We start from the raw sequence: 24002 nt of genomic DNA, 5'->3' as shown, positions 1-24002 counted from the left end.
AAAAGATATTAACAGATCATTCCATAACATCATCCCTGACATTTCATTAACTATTTCTGATATTCTGTTGAAACATTAAAGAGGAAAAATACTCAAATTAATATTTATAAAAATCATATTTAAGACAACACTAAACCATAAGCTAACTGTTCTTCCTGAAATATTTCATGAAGTTCATGAAAAATGTCAAGAACTCACCAGATTACATCCCCATTATCTTTGCAACTTTAATAATATTTTATTAAAATATAAATGGAGTATAAAAAAATTGAAGTCAAAAGTCTAATAAACACACACACACAAACTTTTCACACAGAAAAAGTTGTAGAAAATAGCTCACAAACATGAAAATACAATTCTCATATCTAACAAAAACATTTATGGTTTCATAATAGTCAAGACATATTATTCCAAAATGCTGTCATGAAACATTCCTGTTTTCATTAGATAACTTCATACAGCATTAAAAAAATACATACCATAGCCACAACTCCAGAAGTTACAAAAATTGGCTCCTGTGCTCATGGCAAGTGTCCTTGGTCACTATAGTTTTGAGAAGGTTGTCTCAGCATCTGCTTACAGAGCCCTGGCCTCTCCAGACCTTAGTCCCCTAATTCTTGTCACAGGCCAAAACCGTCCTTCCCCAAGCCCCCAACACGCATTTTTATTCTGCAGCAGCTTAGATACTCGCACGTTTTCTTTCTATGACCGAAGTCAGCAGCAAGCAATTAAGACTAGTGGTGGAGTAGATGATAAGTCTCCCAGAATAATACGGGCCACAACCAACATTCACACCCGTGGCGACCAGGGCAACAAACCCATAAACAAGACCGTGCTGGACCCCAACATCACAAGCCTTCCTTGACAAAGAAGCAGGGCTTTCATCAAGGAGGACTTTCCTTTCAGTGCTAAAAGCTGGAGCTTCACTGACTGTCACAATGCAACAGGGAATAGCTTGCTAAACTCCAAATAGCTCCCAACATTTACAAGGCAACAACCCGCACGAGCAGCAGGGCCCCCGCATGACACTAACCACGTGAGTCAGCCAGCCACCGCAGCCACGGGCGGAGGCAGGTCTCGGGGTGGTGACATTCCCCCACTCCAAACACGTCTGGACAGCCGCAGGTCAATGCCCCTCTGGGGTGAGTTGTCAGACATCTTGTGCCAAGCGTCTGTGGTGAGGTGCTGGCAGTGGGGCAGGAGGGGCGGCCTCTGTGAGGAGGGGCAGGGGCTGCCCTGCACTGGGCACAGCCGGTTCCACAAAAGCCTCACCACAGGGCACAGCTGCGCCTCTCGGCCAAGCTGGTGGTGCCTCTGTGAGAAACATTTAAGAAAGGGCAAAACACTGCCTGGCAGTGAGGCAAAAAGTGAGAGAAAAAGCCCTGCAACTACCAGTGTCAGAGGAGAGAAGGAGGAGAAGGTGCTCCAGGCACTGGAGCAGGCATTCCCCTGCAGCCCATGGGGCACCCCACACTGGAACAGGTGGAGATGCCCTGAACGAAACTGCAGCCCATAGAGAGCCCACACAGGAGCAGGGAGAAGAATAAGTAGGAAGGAGCAGCAGAGAGGAACTGTTATGGACTGACTGCAACGCCCTATCCCTCCCCCTCCATCATTGTGTTGTTTTAATTTCCTGTAATTTCTCACCATCCAAATCTACTTTAACTGGCAATAAATTAATATTCCCCAAATCGAATCTGTTTTTCCCATGATGGTAATTGGTAAATGATCTGGTCTTTATCTCAACCTACAAGGTTTTTTATGCTGCTTTCTCACTTTGTCCTGTTGACAGGGGGAATAAGTGAGCAGCTGGGTGGGCATTTGGCTGCAGTACAAGGTCAACCCACCACACATCTCTAGCAAACTGTCTCGATGATATGACATTCCACAACCACTGCTGGTTTGCAGTAGTTCTGCAGAGCTTAACATTTGCTGACAAATCCTCCAATGCTATGTGATGCTTGTTTCATGAATCCAGATACAATACCATGATGAGGAAGACGGCTGAATAACACGGTCTCTCCCCCATCTCAACCTCCTGTTGTTGTGGTGGGGCAACTGCCAGGGCTGCTGCAAAAATTGTTGTGTAGTGCTTGCAAAGGGATTGCCTTGCAAGCCATAGCCATCTCAGTAGAATTTCAAGTACACATCCGCAAGCCTCTGTATTTGCCTCAGCCAGTCTTCCATCGCACTGTTTCAGTCATGCTGAAAGCAGGACCAGTGAGTCAATCAAAAAGACAAAGCTAGTGCTCAGGGGATAACAAAGGAAGAATCATAGGAATCTGAGATTCCTGCATGTGCAAAACCAACAGCTTTCAGGTGGCTTCTACTGGATATGGGGGGGAATAGCATAACCCACAAAGATCAGGAGAAGGATAAGACACCAATTAAGAATACCAAGCACTTAATACAGGAAGGCCTACTATCTGAAAAGAAATACTGACTGTAGTAGGGCTGGGGTTTGTTTTTTTCTGGCCACATGTATTCTCATCTGTCTGCACAAGCCACAAGAATTCAGTATGAAATAGGCTGCCAAGTTCCAGCAGCTTTGGAAGCCCACACTTCTTTCCTCATGCATGGACAATGCATAGAGCTGCACTTATGGTGCTGAGCCAAGTCTAGCGTGTCAGGGGGCAGTTCTGGCTGAAACAACTTATCAATTCTAACTTAGAATGTTATTTAAGCCAACAAAACAAGGATTCTTAAAAAATTAAAACTTGAATTTAAAAATGTGTCTGTAGCTCTAACTTCAAATGTATCTAGAATCACAGTGTTGGAAGTGGATCTCAAGAAATAATCAGCTATATGTACATCATTCCTGACAAATACCTGTCTAATCTAGTCTAAAAAAAAACCTTCAGAAAAGAAGCTCCGCCACCTTTTCACAGGTGGTTTCCTCTCTGTTTGGAGAGAAATGGTCCTCTGGACAGAAGTTGGAGCCAATTAAAAAAGGGTAAAGAAAGACAAACAGTGAACACATGTAAATATTCATTGTACAAATAAAGAAGAGCAATTATAAGGGAGTGGTCACTGAAAAGCCCTCACACAGGAGGGAATTATCCTGACACAAACATGCTTTACTAGTCAGTTCAACTAAGCCTTGAACTCAAATTGTACTTGCACTTGTTCCTGTGGTATTTATTCATATTCTGCACACTGACCCTTTCCTGAACTTTAATCTTTCCTTGAAAGTACTACTAAGTCTTATTGAACCCAGTTATCGCCACCTCAGCCATGGGCAAAGACAGCTTGCTTGCTTCACTTGATGTCATTCTCATTTATCTTTGCATTCCCATCAGCCCTCTGAGAGGCTCATGGGGCAGCCCCTGGCAAATTGCTCAATGTTTCCTCTTCCCTATGCCAACATTTTAAAGATTTCCTTTGATCTTAACTGCAAGTCTAGGACAACTAAACCTCACCAGACTAGCAGAAGCTACAAAAATAAATCACTAGTTTTTTTCATTGCTTCATTGTCCTCAAGGAACCTTGGCATTTTCTGGAGTGTATCTTCTCATAGCCACTCTTTCAGCTCTAGTTAGTTTTTAGTTCCAGCCCTGTCAAGTATAACCTGAATTCTGACAGGAAGTCACATGGGTAAGCATAAGTACAATTGCTAAAAAAAATTAAATACTTACACACACAACTCACTCTCATTCTTTAGTCACAAGTGATAGGTCTTTCCTGACTAAATTAACACATCTTTCAATATCTTTATAATAAACCAAATTAAAGCCCTGCACCAAAATACATTCTGATTTTATAGCCAAATCATATTTCTGTTGTGGATGCTTTGCTTAGGCAAAGTTATCTTAAATTTAGTTTGTGCTACAGTTATGAAGTCATGCAGTGGTATTTTTTTCTTATGCTTCTCTCAGTATTAAACCAAGGAAACTAGATGGATAAAGGCATATTTCAGCCTCTAGTGATTTGATTTATATTTGGACACATTATTATTTTTAGCTATACAGAGTCATGAGTTAAGTATTCTGAAGATCAAATTAGAAACAGATACTAGGTTTAGGAGAAACTGGAAGAAACTTTTTGCTCCAATATGAGAAATAAAATACCCTAAATCCAACACAGCTACCAAACTGGCATAAGCTTTAAAACAACTGGATTTATAGAACTTTTTTACTGCTAAAATTTTTACAGTTTTAAAATGGAGCCATAGCAGAAAAAATTCTCATTGATATCCTGCAGGTCTCTTTTGCTATTTGTGCATACTAAACTCTTCTTTTTCCTCCTAAATTAAAAAGAAATTAAGAACTACTTTCCTGAGGTCTTGATTTCTAATAAATATGGTTTTATATGCATGTGAACTAGTTAAGTAGTGCGAAATACTAGGTCTACAGACATAAAGGTGTGAGCCCAAACTAGCTGGAGAGGAAAACTGGGGATTACAGCAGGGCCCATCCCACAGTACCTGACAACAACAGCAGGGCAGGTCCGGAGACAGCAGCCAGCTTTAACCACAATCTCTATCCTTCAGGTAAATTTGCGGTGATGGGCAGGTCTAAGGCCAAGCTTGGTGGTCAATCCACCAGGATTGGACGCATTCCAGAGATTGCCAGACAGACCCATAGTGACAGGACAGCTCTGCCACCAAGCCAGGAAGCCCATGCATGGGCCAGGGTCCACAGACGGGGACAAACATAGCTGTGGCTAAACTAGAGACCAACACCCCTACAACACTGCTCACAGAGACTAGTGGCCCAGGGCTGAGATTAAATAGTGCTCCTGGCCCATGGGTGGGGCTGGAAGGCCCCAGGTGAGGCTCATCAGCACCATTAACACCTATCAGTGCTTCAGGGCACTTGACAGGTGGTAACTCAAAATTAGCAGGATGCTGCCTTATTGAAGCTCACTGTCTGAAGAAGCACATCATTCACCCGGAAGAACTACAGCCAGCAAGGAATAAATCTTAATTTGGTTTTAGTGCTCCCATTCATCATTGTATCATTAAAGGAAATCAGAAAATTAATCTTTAGTGAAAATGGGGCAAATGAAGTTGCTTGTATCTCTCAGTCTGTTTAAATCCTTTCTCCATGACAATTTAGTAGCTTTGGTAATATTTAGGATTTTTTTTCTTCCCCCCCAGTATTTGTGTGGAAAGAATTTTGCTCAAAGGACAGCACAGCTCTCAGTAAAAAGTAAAAGTAAAATTAATTGGCTCTTTCTAACAGGACAGGTTTCCATTGAACTCATTCTACAGCACTACTGAATATGTTGTACAAATTAGGTGATTTTCTTATCTACAAGACATACAGAATGCAGCTAAGATTGTGCTGATGTAAAAATGGAAAAAAGAAAAAAACCCACAGGTCATCTCAGCCCAAAGGAGAATCAATCTCTTCTAGAATCAATTAGGTGTCTGCAAATGCATTGCTTTACAGCAACCAGAAAACCAGTAAAATTCAGAGAAAGTTCCAACTGGCAGATATCTCTAATAAATACACCTCTCATATATGTTCAGATGGCTGAGTTTGTTTATACTGTCTTCCATTGGAGCAATTTCTCCACTACTGTGTTTTTTCCTTGTAGTTGTTGGGCTTGGCTGCCAGCAGAGTTTATTTTCAAATGGTTTAAATTTTAAAAATAAATAAAAAGACAAATGTAACATGGCCACCATTCAATACATAGTGATTCCTGCCCTGTTTCTAGCAAAGCACACATTTGTAACAGTGACCCAAGCTATCCCACTGGGGCCAGAGATAAAGGTCACCTTATTAAGTCTTGTGTGTTTTCTGAACCCTGCTGTTGGAGCCATTTGGAGAGACTGCAAATGGTGAGCTACCACAGCAAAGAAAGGAGGAATAATTTCAAAACCTAGTCCAAAACTCTCTTAGCACAAAAAGCCTATCTTTAATCCCTTGCATAATTTGATTTGATTCAATTTGAGCATAATGTAGTCTAGACTTTCAAATACCTTTTAAAATCAATTTTCTTCCTGTTTCCGACTTTTTAATCTCCACAGCAGACAAACTTTGTGGACATTAGGAGGGACTAGTCTAACCTATACAAGCATTAGCACCACTCAGCTTTTTAAATCTGTAGTCTGGAGCAATTAACTCAGAGTAACAGTTTATTTCACAGTGTTTTGGAAATGACACAGTGTGCAGACAGTTTCACAGCTCATCAGTTTTAGAACATTTTATAAACAAGTGCTTGTAATTTAAGATCAATTATGATCTAACTCATGTATGATTTTCTAATGAAGTCAAATGATGAAATAATCATTTAAAAGATATTTTTAATTCCCAGTTAGGAAACCGGTAGTAAATCTAAAAGCTCTAATACATTTCCAACAGTTCTTATTTCTTTAATGCTTTTGGCTTATTACTGAAGGCAGATTTTTATTTATCTGCAAAATACTGTTGTGTCTGAAAGTGATGTGTTACAAATGGAAGAAAATTCATTTTGGTTGGATGTTTAAATCAGTTTATTTTCTGCAAATTTATAGTATTTGGTGAACATATTTTTAAATTCTGCATAGCCCTTTTTAATAGACAGTATTTATTACCAGCACACTTTTGATTGAAACTAGCATTTATTTCTTTTTTAATTTCACACATATTATTGGCCAGTTATATTTTAGTCTGACCATACTCATATCTTGAGTTAGCACAAAGCAACCAAATTGGCTGCATGCAAAGTTCAGTGCAACGTTGTCCTAGTTTTAACACAGTTGGAGGACAGATATAACAAATTACTCAGGGATATTCTGAGTGGTGGTAAACAGAAGATAACTGCTAGTGCATGAACAAAGCCATTACTTCCCCATTCCCCTATAATTTGATTTAAAAATTAAAATTGGATAATTACTATATGACTCTTTTGTCAATGTCAGAATTAAAAGTGTTAAGACAATAGCAGGCATTTCTCCAAAACCACGCTAGGACTATTTTTTTCTTGTCAGTTTATGTTCAAAACAACTGTATGCTCAAATTCTCACTTCTGGAGTTTACAAATATCTTCTAGTGGCAGTCAACAGTGCTTGTTTACATGGACAAAGGGCCCACAAAGACTATGTCTGTTTCTTCTAGAGCATTCCCTGCAAAGTGGTGATCCTGTTTAATATGCACACATGAAGAGATGTTGAGATGGGTTCCTCAACAATGCTGTCCTGTGATATGGCTTAAACAGCCACATCTGTTGCAGGGATTAAAATCACCCTGCAGCAGCAGTTACACAACATTTGGCTGTGAAATGCTGAGTAACATCAAGAGAAAGCCTCTGAGATGTTGAAAAATGGAGTGGTGGTGCTTGGGAGGCAGCAGGGTTTGAGATGCTTAGTGCATGCTGCCCAGCCTTAAACTACTAGCTGATACAAGATTCAGAAAGGAGTTGTGGCCATATCCCCTTTCCATTCCCTAAGGCAAGTTCTAGTGGAACACTTGCATGTTAGAGTAGAGGAGCCGAGATTGTCAGAGCTCTTTGTGTGACCTTCTAGCATGCCAAGTAGAAGAAAATAGATGTGAAGAAAATAGATGTAAAGGAAATAGGAAAAGGCTAAAAATCAACTGTTAAATGATGCAATGCAAGTTAAAAAAATATATATATATATTTGAGGGCCATGGATAAAAATGGGATCCTTTGCCCCTTAGGCTTGTGTCTGCAGTCTAACATAACAGAGTTAGTGAAGAAAAGTAATAAGGAAAAGATGTGCTAATAGGCATGGCCCTACAAGTACTATGAACAAAGAAATCCCACATATAATTTACCTGGTTTCAAGTTTCCCTACAAATCCCAAGTGTGGAGGATTTCCCTGGGTTACTACCTAGGGTTCACAAATTTTTCAAGAGATTGGAGGATCCATTCCAATGGACTGTTACTTCAGTCCTGTGGAACAAACTGGCTATGTATACCTCCTCACCTTATAAAACGATGCCCTTACAAACTGGGCATTCCTTCTGCTATTTGCCTCTTTGCTGCTGCCAGTGTCATAAAAAGTGAGGGTTGGCAACATGGAAGAGAACAGTAGCTTTGGGTCATTTGTCTTCATCACTTTTTCCTGTTTGTAGAAAGAATTGCTGTGCTAGTGTGTAAGCATAACAGAATAGATTTTGGACAGGATGCAGTCTCATGGAGAGAGAAGCTTAAAATTCAATTCCAGTTAAAGTTTAGCTTGCTTTCAGAACCCCTAAAGTTTACATCAGTCCTAAACAATACCTCTAAAAGCAATTGATGGAGAAACTGTGCCACATGTCTTTCTATTCTTATCAAACCTTAAAAGCCAAAGCAGGAGGAAAGAAGACTTTGCTCCAAAGCTCCACAGAGTAAAAGAGCACCTAAAACTATATACAAGTCTTTTGTTATTTATGTAGCCAGTGCAAATCCAAAATTATTCTGTTTCCGAAGAATAACCCAGATTGACACTGTGATGAGGTCAGAAAGAGACCAACCTGTCAACCAAAAGAGAAAGCAGTGGTTTACACAACCACTGAAATTTTCACTTTGTTGAGTATTCTTCATCCATATGTCTAAAGAATCAGTGCTCTGTTTGTCTGTATCACTGCACACTTTATAGGCCTTTACCATTGGACGCAAGGCCCCCATCATCTATTCTTGCTGTTGATGCAATTCTACCTCAAAAGACTCATACAAACAGGAAAACAAGGACTTTGTTATAAAGACCTTACCATCTGTATGATGCAGCTGAAGAGCTTTATACCTAATGACAGGATCTGCTAAGCCACGATGAGCTCCGAGTATAGGAAGTCCTCAGGTTGCAAAACCCACTTGCCACATACTGTGAAAGAACTAGGGCAAGTTGACATGTTTACTTGCAAAATAATACTCATGCAATAGTAAGTCAAGATGGAAAAAGTTTCAGAATTCACCTAATAATTTTGCTGCAGAGCTGGGGAATAGTATTCTAAGAATAAAATTCCTGGAGACAGGAATGAGACATGAGACACGGACTAACTGAGATGCCTATCATAATGAAATCACAGCTTTTTTCCTGGGTGAGTGCTTTGGGAAACAGAAGCTTACAGTGTTTCTAACCTGCCTCCAGACCGATGGCTGACCTCCACGTGGGGCTAATGTAGAGGAGGTAATGGCTACTGCTCCTCATAAAAACATGCTTTTTGTCTGGTTTATGTTTAGCCAAATGGCACAAACTCCACAACAAGGAAAGTCACACCACCTCCTGCAGCACTGGGGGTTCACTAGAGGCCCCTGAGGGACAGCCTTACATTTCAAGCAAAGCTTTTGTCTCAAATTTACTTATAAGCACAGGACTAACTATACCATGGGGCATATACGGAGGATGTACAGCTCAATGACTCTCCATCAGGCTTACAAGTGCAGCTAAGGCTTGCTTTAATCTATGTCATGTCACAGCTGGCTCCAAGGGATCACATACCATTCAAGCACAGACAGACTGAATGAGTGGGCTGCAGACTTCTCTGTGCCCTTCCTCAACTCTCTGATGATGAGTTGAGCAGCAAACTCCAAAGGGATTCCCGGAATATGGCAGTGACTTTAACAGACTGGCTCAAAACCTAACCTGTCAGTTCAGATCTGACTGGTCATTATTAATTTATTAAGTAACAAAGAGTATGTCAAAAGTGTTAGTGGAGGCTGAAGCTGGCATCCATATCATGCTATTACTTATTAACACTATCTGTGGCAGAAACTGCAACAAGATCCACTAACCAAGTCTCAGGCAGGTGCTGCTAGGTAGCAGCGTTTGCCCTATCCCCACAAACACTGGCTTACTGAATGTTTGTCATGTACTGGTCACTAGCAGGAAATATTTTTTAAAGGAAAGTTGGATTACTTTCATATAAAACAACGACAACTCACATTTTCTCTAGCTGCTAGTAGTTTTGATTAGGAAAAAACAGCCGACCATTTTACTGCTTGCATAATTAAAAAATCACGCTGTTCTTCCTGTGGTTTTTCTTGCTTATGATTTTCCATTGTAATCCATTAAGTGTTATGGTATTACCAGAGATTTAACACACCAGATTTAATCAACAGTACTTCTCATACATCAGCATTTGTGCTCAGAGAACTGTACGTTAAATAGTGTTTTCAGTGAATTATCTGACCTTCCCCTCTCAAGTCTGCACCTCCTAATTACAACTTTCCTTGTTTTGGTATAAAATATTGGCAAGGTCAAACCCTGCCACAGCACTTGCAGATTTCCTCAAGAGGCTCACAGAAATGGCCTATCTGCTTGTACAAACCATGACTGCATATGTGTTCGGATTATCTACATACTTTGTATTCATGAGGTTTACAGTTCTAGCTTGCAGCCAGGAAAATTGCTTTGATTTTTTGTAAGTCTCTGAGCAGAAGGCAAACAAAAAAATATAATATGCTTACTACCACACACAGTTCTTTAAATTCCTGCTACATTTCCCCTGACAATTCCTTTTCCATTAATCCTCCTGTCCTGGAATATCTCCCTGAAATTTGCTGACATGGCAGCAAAGGACATCTTCTGGTTGACATCTTTTAAAATTAATTCTACTAGAGAACTTTTATTTCTTCTCTTGTACCTAAAAGCAACTGGACTTCATTTCTGGGTCAGAGAAAAACAAACAACATGAATAAATGGTCTTCATCTTCAACACATCATTATTTTACAACATAATGGGTAGCTTTATCTAACTGTAACCTTAAAGTCCAAATATTGAGCCCAGCTCTCATCTCACAGTCATCGGGCAAGTAGGAACTGACCAAATGCATTGTTACTGACAAACAGTACAGTCCTCCACTCAAATCAATACAGTAGAGCTTAATGGAGTGTGCATTGTGGATCTATTTCCACAAAAACATAGAAGAAAATATGGCCTAAAAAATAAGCCACAAATAGCTCAGCAGTTAGGGCATTCAAACAGGCCATGGAATTCTTCCAAGCGTCCATCCCATTCCAGAGTGATTACAGAGTATACATAAGGTCTGTAACATTGCTGGTTTGCTCCTGAAGTTTGAGCATGATTGAAGTCTGTGGAAATACTTCCAGTCCTACCAATGGATCTGGACCAGTCTTCAAGAGTGCAACCAACCACCAGCATCCCCAGCATGCATAAATGCTATTTGTCCCCTTCTCTGAAAATTAGCTGAGAGGCGGAGATAAAAAAGCAAACTCCAGTCTCACTGACTGGTGCTTTACTCACTGCACCTTATGTCTGTGTCACACCCCTACCTCACCTGCCCTCCACATCCCCAGCCTATGACCACACACTCCTCTCCAGGCCTTTCATCAGGAAAACAGCAAACGACATTGGAGATTTTGAAAGTTTTCCTCCTTATACTATGATTCAGTTTCTCTCATCTCATTTCCAGGTAGTTCAATTTTGTCTGGGCAAAGGTTTTTCAAACATAAAGTCTACTACAGGAGCCTGTAACACTATTTTTCTTCCTCAAAAACTGCATACCCAGCTTCATCTAGGAGAAGATTCATCTACTTTGATTAAGAATACTGAAATCCCCATCCTTCTCCTTCATTTTTTGTCTTCATTTCATATTCTAGCTCTAAATAACTGACCTGAATTTCAGTAGAATGCTAACATGACTTTGGGGCTCCCTGAGAAACAATGGGGCATTTTAACCCTGGCCCATCACTACTTCTGGGATACTCATATTTTTTGCTGTGTGTATTCCAGACCATTTGATAAATATATCCACCATTATGAGGTGCAAAATCCAGGACATAATGCAGAGTACAGTTGGCACATTTGCACTTAAGAAAATATCATATATACTAGAGTCAAACTCACACCCTGCTGGAATTTTAACAGCTTTTCCTCCATGAAAAGGCTTCTGCTATTGGTTCATTTTGTCCCTCCATGACTTACATCAGTAAAGTAATCATATTTTAATAAAAGAGAGTGCTTGTTTAAAAGACAGTGAAGGGAAGCTGTTTTCTTCATTCAGTTTACAATTTGGAAGGGCTTCAGTAAATACAGTACATGAAGTGCTGAAGCAAAATAGATTGAAAAAGAGGCCTTCTTTCCATAAAACACAGAATGACGTTTACAGATATATGTCCACAGTACACAGTACTAATAACTGGGTAAGGACATCAGTTTGTTCAGCATCATCTTTAATACAATTTGTTCCCTTTGAAACTTAAAATCTCAATAGACAATGCAGAAGAAAAGACTGTCTCCTGCTGCCAACTATTAGTATTTCGGCCTAGTCAAGCAGCAAAGGAAGATTTTTCTAAAGCTGTAACAACAGGTGGGTGAGAAGTGCATTTGTCCTGGATGCAGAATAAAAAATGAAGGTAAATGTAGCCATGTTCACTGACTGCTGCTGTTGCCACCAGAGAAGGCAAGCTGCAAGTCTTTTCTCCTCTAAAAAGTTACAAGGAGCCTGGCATCTAGAAAGAGGCCACAAAGGGCTACCACTCTGGCAGCTCCATGAACTAGATTTAGAGGAGGTGCCTGAAGGGCAGCAAGCCCATGCTATCAGCACACAGCAGCACTGCTGCCTGTCCCCCTGCCAGGCGGTGCAAAAGACAGCCAGGAATTCCCCACAAGCTGCTGTCACAGCTTTGGCAATGAGAGCAGACACAGCCAGTGAAAATGCTGAGAAACAGGCTTGGGGGATAACCAAAAATGCTGAGTTTTGAAAGATGAGTGAGAAAGAAAAAGTGAGGATCAAGGGTAGCAGAGAAGGCGTTGGAAGGATAAGACAACCTGGAATTTGACCATTTAAAAACAATCATTAAAAGCAGTGAAGTGCAAATTTGGTGAAGTGAGACTGCAAAAGACATGTTCACTGGAGATTCAGGAAGAACAGAGGAATAGGCTGTATAAAGCATTCTGGGAAATGGGGAAGCAAAACCATGAGAAGACATGAGAAAAATGTGAAAATTTGTTCCTAGTCTGAAGTAATTTCTTTTAGTGTGATATGTGAGCTTGTTGAATGCTGACAGGAAGGAGCTAATCAAACAGGTTTTTTATTTAAGAAAAACTTCCTTCTGTACTACAGCTTCCTTGCAACTCAGTGGGAAGCATTTGAACAAAACAAAGCAACACACATAAGTCACTTCTCAGCAGAGCAAATGAACTCTCTATTCTTTACGCACTGGGCAGATTTCTGTCTGTACCTGAGCTACCTAACCTGAAGCTCATTCTGGCATCTCCATGCTGCACTGCAGTCAGTTTGTTACTATAGCATTAGCATAACCAAAGTCTGAGAAATATGAGCCTTTATAGGTACCTGTATACCTTCAAATCCAGAAGGCTTGCTATCTTCCCACTGATCTGTTGTATAGGCTACTCTACTTCATAGAACTGATTTGGGGGAGATGAAAAAAGCTATTTGTTGTCATAGAAACAGTAGGACTTTGTGCTACTGCGAAGGCTGATATGTGAAGATATTATTGTTTGGCCTTTTCCCAGGCAACCAGATTGAGAAACACTAAAAAGCTTTTAAAAAAGCCCCTGAAATTTTTCCAAACAATCAAATCTACAATTTCCACAAACACATGCAAATATTTACCAGTTGTTGTGGATAAATTTGAAAAGCCCCGGGAATGGGAAACACTGCTGAAAAAAATATATTCTTGACCCCAAAAACCAAACAAGCAAGGGACATCTTGTAAGGCTACAGGAAATGTCCAGAAATCTATAATCAGTTATGAAGAGGCAATTAAAACAACAGCAAATTTTCTTCAGTTCCCACCACTTAGCTGAGGCTAATATTTTAAAAGCCTATAGATAGTGCGGTAATTAATGTTAATACCACAAAAGCAGATATCCCGAGGGCTTAACAGCTGCCCAAAGAGCACTGCTAACTGAGAGGAAGGTAAGGTGTTTATGGCTTTTCCTTTACTTTATGTTCTTTGTAACTGGAGAATAACAGCGTCAGTAAATCATTAAACAGAATGCATAACAGTGACCAAACCTCCTAACACTCCAGGTAAGCAGCTGTGTTCCCCTAATAGCTCCAGAGGAAGACAGGTTTACACCCAAGTTACAATTCATAGGCCACAGAAATATAGGGCAATTAGAAGTGGTTTAGATCATCTTATTTGCTTTAGACAAAAGAAGTTTTCTTTTACTGGAACATCTTTTTTTTTCCTTATAATCTTTCCTAAAATATCTTCATCCTCCATTGCAGAGCAGTATTTCTTGGTTATGACAGAGTGGAAAGATAATTTTGAAGGTGTTATTAGTTCATAGAAAAGGTGGATTTTTTTAACTATTTGGTTTGGCAAAAGAGTGAGTATGACTAGGATAGATTATGCAGAATTTTAGCTGTATGCTGGGCACAGGGTTGGGGGGGAGGGGGAAGCAGTTTAGAATATAAAGGTGACCTCTTAATCCATCTGCATTGAAACTTCCCATTCTTATCACAACAGTCCAATTTTCTCTCCATCTGTTCCAAATAGTTCAAAACCCTGTCCCATTTAGCGTAGAAATCACCGTTCCCTTGCTGGAAGCCGGACAAAATGATCCAAACAGCCTTACATGTCCCATGTGAAAAAAAGAACCAGCCCTGTGGCTTGCAAACAGCCTGGCTCTGTCATGCAGGCATGACATCACTTGACATCTATGAGTTAATGTCCAACTGTTCTATTGCCCCATAAAAATATTCTCTGTTTTTCTTACTGAAGGAGTTTACTTCTATTACAGAATACATCTTACTCTTCTCCCGTCTCCACAGAAACAGTTAGAATGCCTTAGGAATTGTAAACATGCAATTATTCAAGTTTCAGCTCTCTCAGGCTATGAAACTGGACAGATGTGACACTAAACTGAGCCTTGAGGAAAGCAAAGCAAAACTGCTGTAGGAGCAATTTGGGTGGGCGTGCTTTTCTTAACATTTAATGTCTAATTTCTCCTTGGACAACAGCCTAGGACTGCAGCCAGCCAAACAGCCTCCTCCTATGCCAGATCCAGCATCCATCCTCTATTCCAGCTTCCTTTTGTGGGTTTAGACCCTTCATATTCAACCTAATTGGCAGCTCCAGGAGCAATCCAATGTGATGCAGGAGGGCATCAGCCTTTGGGAAAAGAATAGCATGTGAAAGACAAAATCGTCAGTAAAGGGCTAGTAATTTATGCTGTAATTGTTTTTGTATTATGTGTATAATTACACGAAACAGAACAGCAGGGTAAATGAAAAGAAAAAGCTGCCATTTTCTAGATTCTCCTTACTTCATTGACTATGCCCTTAGAGCTTAACAAAAGAGGGGAACTGAGAAGCCTGCAGTGATACTATTTCTGACCTAACCATAGAGTACAATCACACAGTGACTTTTAGCCTACACTCCCCTTCAACAGCAATCCTGTGTGACCACCAGCTGTGGAAAATGCAGCCCAAGCCCTTTTCCTTTCCCTCCATATGCTGAATAAGTACCTCTTAAAGACAAAGACAAAGGGAGTTTGATTAGATATGCCACTTTTTTCCAAGAGAGAAGTCATGACTTTCAAAGCCCATGAGTTTGGACTATATACTTGATCAGGAAAATAATCCACTTGTTGTCAAAGCCTCTGATTATCCAAGCAGAGTAGCATTGGATGCTCTGCTGCATCTGTAGTTATTCATTGATTTAGACTGTAGTTCTTCACTGGACTGCACCTAGACAGAGATGTCTGTCACTGGAATTTGTAGACCTTATAATGGTATAAATAAATAGTGACATCATCATGCAGACAAATATGGCAAAGCCCAGTCGGTTTTGGAATTATCCCCCATTTATCAATATTATAACAACAGCTGTTAACTGATGTGACACACTTTGCAGAAAGTCACAGAATTACTTTAATGTGATAAAATATAGTTCAATCTGGGGTCCCTGGACACCACTTGGAGATGTGGAATGCAGTGAAAATACAACTGTATTGCATCTAGATATATAAAGAGCTGTAGGTCAAGTATCTTTCTTCTTTTTTGTGATCTTTGTTAGCTAAAATCCAACAGGAAATTCCAGTCTATTTCAAATACACAAAATAATCACTTAGGCATTCTTATACTGACTTAGGTCCCAGAAATGATAGGACATGTCCACTTCAGGACATATGAAGCAAACTACAATGACATAGTAAAAATCATAGTGCTCACATTGTATGCATTTGTGCCACACCTGAATAAGAGAAAACAGCAAATTTATTCAGGTGAACACTTCTTCAGAATATTTTCTCAGAGCTAAAAGCAAATTCTTGAAGGTTGCATAGTCTTCTCATTAGATGACATGAAAATGAAAGTGGTCTGTATACAAAAGACAAGGAGTCAGACTGAGACATAAGCAGCAGGTGTCACTGGGCTGAAGTGAACCTCTGAAATTTCTCTGCATGACAGTTACAGGCTTGTGAAATTCCTGTAGCTACAAATTTTTCTTCTGTCATGTCCTGAAGAGGGGCTTTCCCTGGCTGGGGAATCCGTTTTCTGAAGGAAGCAAATTTCATTGCAAGTGACATCCTCCCACTCTCCCAGAAGCCACAGATTCTATTTTGGAAGATACCACGGCCTGCAGTCAGTCTGGTGAGATATTGAAAAGGCAGGTTAGATAAATTGCTTATAACTAACCAAACTGAAGTTCTCACATCCAGAGATTACTCAGATTTTGCTTCAGGAAAGAAGTAATGGGAGTCCAAGGGAGAAGCATATGCTGTGCCTGGGTCACACGATAAGTACCGCAGTACCAGCTGGAAGAAATCTGGCAAGAAACTTGTGGATAACCAGGATCTGCAGCTAAGAAAAATAAAGAGTAGACCTTGCATACTAGACAACACTGACAGTAGATATAATTTACCCCTCCTTATATATCATTTATATAATCCTAGAAAATTATAGTACTAACCAAAGAGGGAAAAACTGGAAAGAAAACAGCTGATGTCATGAGAGTAAGGTTAAATATATCATGGGAGTAAGGTTAAAAAAAGGATAATGCTAAAGCATCAACTGAAAAGCTGATGTTGCAAATTTTGGCTCTTGTTTGTCTTTGCTTTTCCATGAAAAGCTTGTTTTGATTTTATTTCTTCTTCTTTGTACAGATTCATCATTTATTGCTGCAATATATAAAACTTGCTGCTCATGTTTTTACAGTGGAACTTTCCTTTACAAATATTACAGAGGTTAGAAAAGGCGTATTTATCTGCCCTCTGCTGGAAACACACAGCAAAAATACAGCACTGTCAGCACTGTCTTACCTGCACAGTGCAAAAATGGTTCCTCCTCCACATACAGAAGACCAACTTTATCATGAATTCAGCAGTTACACGCGGGTTGGGTTTTGTTTAATGTACCTAGTCAAAATAAACTTTGTCTTATTTGTCCAGTATTGACTTCACTCTACTGTATAAGTAGTATATATAGTCCAATTGCTGGGGTCCAACCTAATCCCACTTAAACTGGAGTAAATAAAAAGTATCTCTGTGGAAATCAAGGGAATTATACTATTACAAAACTGTCTAAATGAAAGCTGAATCATACTGTTAGAAATGTACCTGGTAAAATATGGATTGCCACATTCACAGATAGAGGCACTTTACATATACTAAGTCCATGTCTGTGGGAATACAGTACTGATCCAAGTGGATGAAATCCTAAGTCACTTGAAATTTAAAAAAAAAAAAAAAAAGTTGCCAGAAATCTGATTATTATTCAGCAGAATTTTTTTTAAAACTTTCTGCAGACACTGTGTGTGTCTGAGCCTAACCAGCTTATTCACAAGAGCTTGCCACATACACTTTACAGGACCATTAGCAATGATTGATTGATTTAAAGATGAAGTAAAGATCACAAGAAGAGTGAGGGCTCAACAACACCACATTCAGAAAGGAACTAACACTACTAATCAAAACCGGGGTAGACAGGCCTATGCTATACCAGCTACCCCTAGGACAGCGAGGAAGCAAGGACCTGCCAAAAACACTAAACACGTCCAGCCCCATTACCACATTTACCATTCTTCTGAAGTCATTCCTCCCCATAATCAACATTATCAGAAAATATTATTTTTCCTTAAGCATTTGCTTCTATTTTCTTGACTTCCATCAGTTGCTTTAGCTTTCTTTTTTTTTTCTTTTTCTTTTTTTTTTTTTTGAGGGAAGACTCGTAGAGGGATTCAAGCATCTGAGTGAAACATGCATTTTTCCAGCAGTTCTGCAATAACTTATTAGTGATGGGAGTCACAAGACGGAAGATGTTCTTGCAGTATTCCTAGGGTTTTTTTAACCTAAGTGCAGCTATGTTATCTGTTAGACCATCATCCTAACCTAGAATTCTAGCTAACATATAGGAAAAAGCATGGTTAGTTAAAACTGACAGAAACAACCCACTAACTAGCATGCAGATTATATTCTAAAAATCACACTGCTTCTTTTGCCTGCTCTGCATTTAGCTCATCTCCTCCTCCAAGTTGATTCAGACCAGCCAAACCTCAAAGAGCCCAGATGTTTTTCCAAAGACAACCTTTAGGATTATAAGGCATATATGCAGCATTGCTCTTTGTGCTTCACTATATATGCTTTTTACATTAATTTGGTTAGTCCATATGTGGTAGCAGATCTTCAGCATTCAGAGGGTGTATATTATCATAATGAAAAATGCAAAAATACTGTACTGGCCATCATGCAGCACTTTTTCTGGGCTTAGCTTGGCTTCACCTAGTGAAAGCCTTCACCGTTTGTGGTTTTTTCTTACCGATGGAAAATGACATCATATTCAAAACTAACACAACTGTCTTTTGATTTTATTGCTTTACATGATGCTTTGATCCTGCTAGTCTTATATCTATAAAAGAATTTTTTTTTTTAATTGCTTTCCTCAAAGAAACATTTCATGCCCTGTGGAGGCTCTGACTAAATTGCATCCTATGGGCTTCTCCTTCATACCAGAACTCAAACTAGAGAAACATAAGATGGTAAAGCCATTTAAATAAAACATTAGCCTGTCCTCTTCTACCTTTCATGCTGTTATTGTAAATTAATTTTTAATCAGTTCCTACCCCAGATACATTCCTCCTTTAAACATACACTTATGTACTGTTAAAAGCATTTCTAAAAGGGCAATTTAAACACAGTGCCAAAGCTGCTCCTTAGAAGCCCTCTAATTCACATTTATCTCTGGTATCAGCCTCAACCATAATGCTCTTCCTTTTTACAAGCTCCTAGATGTGTATTTGAGCTGCACTTTGGATTACAATCCATTTCTGCCTTCTGGGCTTGCTGAAAGGGATTCTGTATTAAACAAGAGGCTTTCAAAGCTGCAAAGAACAGTTAGGAATCCATCTACCAGATGTATTTTAGAAAGTTCCTCCTAACATTTTATTTGTTTTAAAACATACAAGTATAAAAAAGAAAAAACAGCTAGCTATGCTGCTATACAGTTTGATCCTGTTCTGTATGAATGAAGATTTCTGTTACAAAAAAGGAGAGGATAAGGTCCATGATTCATAATACATAAATGAAAAATGACAAAATATAAAACCAACACTGCTTAGCAATTGTCTTTTCATTGTAAACTCTCCTGTTATTTCTCATTTGCCAAACTTTAAGCATTCTGCCTTCATTCACCACAGGGCTGTCTGCATCAGACTAAGGTTTTTTGGAGAGAAAAAAAGAAGAAAAAGGGGGGGAGAAAACACCCAAACAAAAAAACTCAAAATCACGTTTCTCATCACTGCAAATTTATCACATTTACTGGGAAGTTCTAACATGTCTACCTTTGAAGTGGGTCCAGCTGAGTAGTATACTTTTGTTATGCTTTGTCACCACCAAAATCTGCCTAAATCCTCCCAGAATCTTAACCAGTGTTAGTTCAGTAAAAATTTAATGGACTTTGGGACCTGACTTATCTGAGGAGTGTCTCCCACTGAGCATGTTCCAGCACTTCATACCAGGTAAAGAAACCATAAAAACACCCACCTACAGACAAGGCTGCAACACCCCTGGGGTGGGACTTCCCAGGAGTCCCTTGTCAAAGTCAAGGGTCCCCTGTGGTGCAAGGGGTACTCTGGGCTTTCTGACTTCTTGAGTGTTTGGCTTTACAACTTTACATCCAGGTAGCCTTTATTATGTAATTGCACAATACATGACAGCAGTATAGGTTGCATGAAAACATACATGCATTTTGTGAAAGCATTCCATATTATCGCTACTTTCACTATGAGGTCGCTTCCAGCGTAAAGCTTTAAAACCTTGCCATAACAAAATTAAACATTTCAGGTTAACAACTGTTTCAGAGCAGCAAAACCCTCTACTGAATCTTTGATACTGCAGACTGTACATGTCTGTCTGCACACGTTAATGCTACAGACACACACAAATTCCGCACAGAAGGAACAATGCACACAAGTGACACATCCTGGAGCACAGCTCCTCACCTTTGAGGAGCTTTTTCCCCCATTTTAGTCTATAACAGTGTAAATGCATTAACAGTTAGGATGCAATGCAAACCCTGTCTTTTTCTCTGCAGCCAGGCAGGATATGACTGATGGGTGAGGCTCAGCAGAAGATTGGGGCTCTAGTGAGGATTTATTCCATTAGGACAATGCTGTGAAATACTTGATAAGACTGTTTATTATAGCACTACATTTCTAAGCTATTGCCAAGCATGTCTGGGCCAATCAAATTATATAAATAAATGGCAACAGGTGTCCAACGTATCACTTGACAATTTTGGACCAAAGTGAGCATATGAGGTTTACAGGCTGATTGCGTCCAGGACGTGAAGGAAGGAAAATTTTTTTAAGTAATAGTGACTGAGGCAGAAGTCATACCCTTTCAATTAATGATCAGCTGACGAAAACTGATGGCACAGCATACAAGCAAGCGTCATTAATCCCAGCCAGTTACTTATCTCCAGTGTATGCCCTGTACTTTAACCGTTATTGTTGTTCTAAAAGGAAAATTAAATAAAACCCAGAGGGATTTGGATTTTTGTAATGGCTTATACAGCTTCAGTTGACACAAGCCCTGTGCAGGATATTTCTAGAGACTTAACATCTTACAGACAAAACCATAGATGTTAGGGATGGATGATATCTGCTAAGCCATCTGTTCTATTTCATTGCCAAGGCAAAACTGTTCCTACTCCATATTTATTTGACTTTTACATTAGTTTTAAATACTCCAGTGGATGGAGCTTCCACTATTCCCCTGGGGAGGTTGGACTCACTACAGAATACGTTTCACTGGCAAGGTATTTTTCCTGGTGTTCAGCTTAAACTTCCCCTTTTTAATTTCATCCTGTGACCTTCATCGTCCTTTATTTGTGTATGTGCAAGTTTCCATGTATCAGCACATGGAGAGGAGAAGCTGTACACATCAAGGACTTTTAATGTACATAGGTTTTAAAAGAGTAAAGAGGGTCCCAGAGAAAATAGCATCTACTCTGCTCCTAGAGAATGTCAGGACAGTGAAGTCTTATGTTTCTCAGGTACAGGCTATAATTACTGCGGTGTTATCCAAACTTTCTAGTAGGAGGGGACAGACAACAGTTTCAGGACACCAACTGTTTCTTTCGTGCACATGAAAGCAGCAGCAGCAACTTGCTTCTAGGCCAGAAGCTCTGCAGAGGCACAGTAGGCAACATACCTCCAGTTCTCTGCGGAGGACGGAGCCAGAGAGGCTGCAGAGACAGAGCAGAGCTGGATGCAGTCTCCCCAGTCATCAGCCAACCTTCACTAAGCGCAGGCTAAAAAGTGACCCAGTGTCACACCTTGCACCTGGTGCTCAGACAGGTTCGGAATCACACAGCAAGCCTAGCATAATTGTTAGTCTGTGTGAAATTCTCAGGCTAGCATTTTAGTGTACCCTTTTTGTTTTCAATTGTTACACATCAATATTCCCTGAATTTGGTGTGCTGGTAGAAGGATACTGTGTACAGGATTTTGTACTGCTGTATATCTGCACTGACTACATTTTGCTCTCCTCAAAACTGGTTAAGCTCTGACATCTTTAATGCTTTCCTTCATTGTTTGCCTTTAGCATCTTTCTTTATGCATAGGTTGTTCTCCAGTGTAAAAGACTGTTTGTTCTGTAATTAGGTTAACAATAAGGTGGGGGTTTTTTTCACTTAATCAGCCTCCTACACCCTTACTAATTTGGAGATTAGGTTAATTGAAGTTAATCCATTATAAAATTCAATGTCTATTTTTGCCCTGGTGTATTGGTTTTGTGTGGCAAGGTTTTGGTAGCGGGGGGGGGGATACAGGGGTGGCTTCTGTAAGAAGCTGCTGGAAGCTTCCCCTGTGTTCGAGAGAGAGCGAGCCCATACCAGCCGGCACTAAGACGGACCCGCCGCCGGCCAAGGCCGAGCCAATCAGCGATAGTGGTAGCGCCTCTGTGATAACATTTTTAAGAAGGAAAAAAAAGTTGAGACAGGGAGAAACAGCCGCCGGAGTGAGGAGTGAGAACATGTAAGAGAAACAACCCTGCGGACACCAAGGTCAGTGAAGAAGGAGGGGGAGGAGATGCTCCAGGTGCCAGAGCAGAGATTCCCCTGCAGCCCATGATGAAGACCATGGTGAGGCAGGCTGTCCCCCTGCAGCCCATGGAGGTCCACGGTGGAGCAGATATCCACCTGCAGCCCATGGACGACCCAACACCAGAGCAGGTGGGTGCCCAAAGGAGGCTGTGACCCCATAGGAAGCCCACGCTGGAGCAGGCTCCTGGCAGGACCTGCGGATCTGCGGGGAGAGGAGCCCACGGAGCAGGTTTTCTGGCAGGACTTGTGACCCCGTGGGGGACCCACGCTGGAGCAGTGTGCTCCTGAAGGACTGCACGCCATGGAAAGGACCCATGCTGGAGCAGCTCGTGAAGAACTGCAGCCCGTGGGAATGGCCCACATTGCAGAAGTTCGTGGAGGACTGTCTCCCGTGGGTGGGACCCCACGCTGGAGCACGGGAAGAGTGTGATGAGCCCTCGCCCTGAGGAGGGTTGATGTGGCAGAAAATAACGTGTGATGACCGTAAACCCCATCCCCGTCCCCCTGCACCGCTGGGGGGGCTTGATGGAGAAATCTGGGAGTGAAGTTGTGCCCAGGAAGAAGGGAGGGGTGGAGGGAAGGTGTTCTGAGATTTCGCTTTATTTCTCATTACCTTACTCTGGTTGATTTGTAATAAATTGAGTTAATTTTCCCCAAACTGAGTCTGTTTTGCCCATGATGGTAGTTGGTGAATGATCTCTCCTGTCCTTATCTCAACCCACAAGCTTTTTGTTATATTTTTTCTCTCCCCTGTCCAGCTGAGGATGGGGGAGTGATAGAACGGCTTTGGTGGGCACCTGGCGTCCAGCCAGGGTCAACCCATCACACCTGGTTTTAATAAGAGTTGAAGAACCCTTCCATGTATTTACATGTCATTGAACTTGTATATCTAGGTAACATTCAGAAGCAACTTGTTCATAATTGATCAATTTTCCACATAGCTTAAGGTTGGGGTTTTTTGTGGTTTTGTTTGGTTGGGGTTTTTTCCAGCAGATGAAGCCGACAAATTTAATTTCAGGCAATTTCACTACAGATTGACGCTTTCACTATTTCTTGCTGTTTCCAGTGAGAACATTACTTGTTTTAAGAAAGACAGTGGTCTGTAGCAATACTGAGAAACATCATTAGCAGAGGCATAAAGTTGTTGTGTATATTTTTAACAGTTTACTACTTCATCTAGGTACCATATACGGAGTCTCCATAAAAATCTAGGAATCTGGGACAGTTATTATCTCCAATGAGATTCCATAAGATTCAGTGGCACGTTCTGGCTAATCCAGAAATAGACCTGCAGACACAACCCCAGAGGTCATTTATCAAAACTATTGTCTCAACTTTTCTATTGCCTTTACAAACAAAAATCCGGTAACGGAATCCTCTCTGCTGTTCCCATCTCCCTCTTTTCCTGACTAGTTCACAATAGCCAGAATAACAGAAACACTAAATACCGTAAGTCCAAGAACAGAAGTCTGAAAGCTTCCCCTGTAAACAACGACAGTTTGTGACCCATCGACTACTTCAACTCCTTTCACCGTATACATTCCATTTTGTACCGCACCGCTTTCTTGACCAGAATTCATCACGCCACACGATTCCTT

Source organism: Haliaeetus leucocephalus, unplaced genomic scaffold (genome assembly GCF_000737465.1).
Source record: "Haliaeetus leucocephalus isolate CR32 unplaced genomic scaffold, Haliaeetus_leucocephalus-4.0 Scaffold172, whole genome shotgun sequence".
In the NCBI taxonomy this organism is placed as follows: Eukaryota; Metazoa; Chordata; class Aves; order Accipitriformes; family Accipitridae; genus Haliaeetus; species Haliaeetus leucocephalus.
This window is presented reverse-complemented; position numbering follows the sequence as displayed.